The sequence below is a fragment of the Arachis stenosperma genome, chromosome 7, assembly GCF_014773155.1.
Source record: "Arachis stenosperma cultivar V10309 chromosome 7, arast.V10309.gnm1.PFL2, whole genome shotgun sequence".
Lineage (NCBI taxonomy): Eukaryota > Viridiplantae > Streptophyta > Magnoliopsida > Fabales > Fabaceae > Arachis > Arachis stenosperma.
The window spans coordinates 88,708,966-88,714,339 of NC_080383.1; positions in this window are offsets into that span (position 1 = coordinate 88,708,966).

Below are 5,374 nucleotides of genomic sequence, written 5' to 3' on the forward strand. Positions count from 1 at the left end.
TCCTCTCTCCTCACCCCTTAACCCCACCCCATTCTCCTTCTTTGCTTTCCAATTTTTTATATTATTCTACTCTTTTTTCATCACTACATACATACTACTTATATATGTCTCATATATATACTAATTACTAACTCAAATATATCATCATGTATCTACTCTACTTACAATTATGTAAAGATTCGGTCAAATTGTTTTTATGTAAAATTAATAATTAAGAATCATTATATAATTTTATATGTTTGATTAAATTATTATTTAATAATATTTAATTATTAATTTTATATTAAAAATAATTATATGAATCTCTATTAATTTATTACTATAATATTAGATATGTGTATCGTATTTAAAATACTTTACATCTTAAATAGTTATTTTTGTAGTTTTGAGAATCAGACCAAACAGGTTAGGTTAATCAAGTTAAATAAAAATTGGCTATTAAATCGATTTGATTTAGGGTAAAAATTGATTGTCAATGAACCAATTAAAATTTTAAAAAATCAATCAAATTAGTTTGCTTTTTGAACAATTAATCAATTTAAATTGATAAAATATAAAAATATTATCTTAATAAATATCTTTTATATATAAATATATTATTTTATTGTTGTACTTTAATTTAGTTGAACTTTGAAGTTTAAACTACTTTATTGCTTCGATGACTTATTTTTTGTCGCAACCTTGGTCATTTTACATAAATTTCAAACATATAATTATATATAGATTACTGGTTATGATTAATATATTTAATAAGAAACATAATTACTTAAAGAGAGAAATGTTAAGTAATCTATCAACACATTTTTTGTATGTTTTTGTTTGGGACTTTGCTAGGTAAATAATGGTTTTGTGAATAATGTTGTTAGAGAATCATTAGCATCAATTAGGATCAATTAGTATCATCTATATTTATATAGTATATCTGTATATTAATTATAGGATTCTGTGCCTTTATTATTCTGATTCATTTAGCACCTATAAATACCTCTTGTATATTGAACATTTGATCAGATTGAATAATACACTCTTCAGATTATTATCTCAGTCTCTTGTTTTTAACATGGTATCAAGAGCTTAGGTCTTTTTTTTTCAATGAATATTAGTTCATAGCTCCGTTGTTTTTCCTTTCCGGCAGTGTTCTTTGGCCTCTTTTTTCGTTCCCTTTTTAACGCTTTGGTTCGTCAACCCCATAACCATCTTGTTCGTCTTGTCGCCGTGATTCCAACGCAACCAGAACCGCCGCCATACGCCGCCAGACGCGCCTCCACGCGCCGCCGAAAGACATTGCCACGACCAAGTCGCTCTTCCTTCCAGCTTCCACCTGTGCCTCTTTACTCGCCTTTTCGATCTGTTTCCGACGCTTTGGTTCGTCACCTCCGGCACCATTGTGATCCTCTCGTCGTCAGCTTTCTAACGCCACCGATATCGCCGCCAGACGCCCCGGGACGCGCCGCCACGCGCCGCTGGAAGCTCGCTGTCCACCTCCATTGATCCTCCCCCGAGATGCTTCAGTAGCCGTTGGATCTTGCTGTTGATCCAACGATCCTGAAGCCGCCACGTGTAACGCCACAAGCCTTCCCTGCGACCCGCGCACCGCTCTTGACCCGACCCGGCCCGCGCGTTGACCCGACCGCCACCTCGACGCCAGCTCGTCCTTCTCATCCTCTCACGGGCTGCCACATGTCTCCGTTGCCCTGACGTGGCGCTGACGTCACTGCTGACGTGGCACTGACGTGGTTGACCTGTGGGACCCTCCCTAAGGTTTTTTGGTGAGCTCTTTCTGATTTTGCACTTCGATTTCTCATTTTCTGCTTCGAAATTGCAGTTTTCTCTCCTCTCTTTGATTTATGTGACTACTGTTATGGAAAAGTCGGATGTTTTTGTTGCCACAGACAGAAAGGATACATTCTGTCAAAATTGCAACCGTTTTGAGCACCTTTTCTCTGTCTGTCCCACTGTTGAATGTCGCACATGTCACCATAAAGGGCATATTAGCTACCATTGTTCACAGTTGTTCTGCCGTTATTGCAAGCTCTCGGGACATTTGATTACTACCTATCCTACTCGTCCACCACGTCCTGTGTCTGCTTCTGCTGTTGCTGCTACTACTGAACCTACCACCTCTGCACTTTTCAACCCGTCTCCTGTCTCTCTATCTGATATTGCATCTCTTCTACAGCATCTTCTCTCTGTTTCTGGTAATACCCCCTGCTGCTTTATCGACCCCTCCAGGTAATTCTAAATGGTACTTTGACTCGGGTTCCTTTAATCACATGTCTCCGTTGCGTAATATTTTCTCGTCCATGTCTACAACTACAAATGGACCTTCTGTCAATACTGCAAATGGCTCCCTCTTGCATGCAACACACAAGGGTTCTATATCCCAGTCATCTCTTAATCTTCCTGATACTTACTACATTCCCAAATTAAACTTCAATCTTATTTCTGTTGGTCAACTTGTTGATTTGGGTTTTGACGTCACCTTTTCTATTTCCTGGTTGTCGTGTACAGGATCCTCGGACGGGACAAATCATCAGGACTGGACGTAAGGTCGGAAGGTTGTTTGAACTCGAAAGTCTTCATATTCCTCCTGTACCAAATCTCTGTGCTGCTTCTTCTCCCTCTACCCTTCACTTATGGCATCAACGTCTTGCCCACACCTCCTTAAGAAAACTGCGTCCTCTTGTGTCTCAGGGTATTTTAGGTCAGGTTCCGAATGAATCTTTTGACTGCATTTCTTGTCAAACTGCCAAACAACCTGCTTTATCTTTTCACAATAATTCATCTCTTGCTTGCTCTCCTTTTGATATCATTCACTCTGATGTTTGGGCCCTGCTCCTACTGCCTCTATGGGCGGAGCTCGATACTTTGTCGTTTTTATTAATGATTATTCCCGTTTTACTTGGGTTTATTTGATGACTAATCGCCATGAGTTACCTCATATCTATATCAACTTTGCTACTATGATTAAAACTCAGTTTTCCAAGGTCATTAAGGTTTTCCGACGTGATAATGCTATGGAATACCGTGATTCCAAACTCTTAGCCTTTCTTGCAGAACAGGGTACTCTGTCTGAGTTTTCTTGTCCTGGTACGTCTCAACAAAATGGTAGAACTGAACGCAAACACCGTCATATTCTTGACTCCGTTCGTGCAATGCTCCTTTCTTCTTCGTGTCCTGAACGTACTTGGGGTGAAGCTGTTGTTACTGCTGTTCATGTTATCAATAGACTCCCTTCTTCTATTCCTGGTAATGTTACTCCCTTTAAGCGTCTTTATCATACCCCCCCAGATACAGTTCTCTTCGAGTTTTCGTGTGTATGTTTGCTCTTTTCAGCCTCATAAACATAGTAAACTTGAACCTCGGGCTCGTGTGTTTTCTTGGTTATGGCACTGAACACAAGGGTTATCGTTGTTGGATCCTCTCTCTAACGTATTCGTATATCTCGTCATGTTGTTTTGGAGCATCACTGTTTTCTCAGTTCTCATCCTTTGAGTCGATTCTACTACTCAGTCACCTTTGTTTACTAACCCAATGTTGATCTTTTCTAGTGATGATTCTACAGGTCCTCTCGAGTGACCCTCCACAGCCTCTTGTTCCTCCGCCTTCCATCTCCTGATGATTCCAGACCGGACGATGATCCTCCTACCGTCATCCTCCTCCTCCCGCTCGTTCTAGGGTAAGGAATCCACCTCCCCATCTTCTTGATTACCATTGCTTTTCTACTATTCTTCATCAACATGAACCTAAGACATTCAGAGAAGCTACTCAAACCTAAATTGGCAACAAGCAATGCAAGAAGAATATAGGCACTTGAAAAGTACACATTTGGGATGGTTGATCCTCCTTCTGATCAGGAAGTGTGGGCAGTAGATGGGTATACAAGATCAAGACTCGCTCTGATGGCTTTATTGACCGTTATAAGGCCCGCTTGGTTGCTCAAGGTTGTACGCAGAGTATGGTATTGATTATGAAGAGACTTTTGCCCTGTCGCTTGTCTTGTCTGTTAGAGCTCTTTTGCCATTGCCGCGGTTAAAAAATGGTCTCTCAGTCAGATGAATGTGAAGAATACATTTCTAATGGGATTTGAAAAAGACAGTCTATATGAAACCACCTCCGGGATATCCTTGTCCTTCTAATAGATTTGTCTCCTTCGCAAGGCACTTTATGGAAAGCAAGCTCCTCGTGAATGGTTTGACAAGTTCAGCACTATATTGCAGTCTTGGTTTTACTTCTAGCCCTCATGAGAATGCACTCTTCATTCGTAAAAGCGAACGTGGAGTTGTCTTCTACTTTTGTATGTTGATGACATGATAAATACTGGGGATGATGTTGAGGTATTTCAAATCAAGGCCTCACTTCACCGTACCTTTGAGATGAAAGATCTTGGTTCTCTCAGCTATTTTCTTGGTCTCGAGGTCATCTCCACCGATGATGGCATCTATCTCTCTCAGGCTAAGTATGCTTCAGATCTTTTGCTCGTGGGATACAGATGTCGCACTGAGTCTACTCCTCTTGAGCCTAATATTCGATTACCCCCATGGATGGCACTGTTTTGGATAATCCTCTCTCTATCGACAGTTAGTTGGCGGTCTCGTCTACTTGACTGTCCCCAGACATCGCCTATCCGTCTGTACTTAGCCAGTTCTTGTCAGCTCCTCGTACTACCACTATGCGGCAGTTCTACGCATTTTCGCTACATCGGCACTCTCTTTCATGGTCTTTATTTTCTGCCCATTCCTCTTTGTCTCTTCAGGCTTACTCCGATGCTGATTGGGCTGGTGATCCCACTGATCATCGTTCTACTACTGGTTACTGTTTGTTTCTTGGCGACGCTCTTATTTCTTGGCGTGCTAAGAAGCAAACGTTCACTGCTCGCTCAAGCACAGAAGCTGAGTACCGTGCCCTTGCTGACACCACTGCTGAAGTTGTCTCGGTTCGTTGGCTTCTCGAAGATTTGGGTGCTCCTCAGTCGTCCCCTACTAATATTTTTTGTGATAACCGCAGTGCTATTCAGATCACTCATAATGATGTCTTTCATGAACGCACCAAACACATTGAGCTTGATTGTCACTTTGTTCGGCAACGTATCCTTATTGATGCTATTCGTCTCATTACTGTTGGAACACTAGATCAGACTGCTGATATCTTCATGAAAGCTCATCACCCGACTCGTTTTCGGACTTTGTTATCCAAACTCAAGTTGGTATCCTTAACTCCCACTTGAGTTTGAGGGGGGATGTTAGAGAATCATTAGCATCAATTAGGATCAATTAGTATCGTCTATATTTATATAGTATATCTGTATATTAATTATACACTCTTGTATATTGTACCTTTGATCAGATTGAATTATACACTCTTCAGATTATTA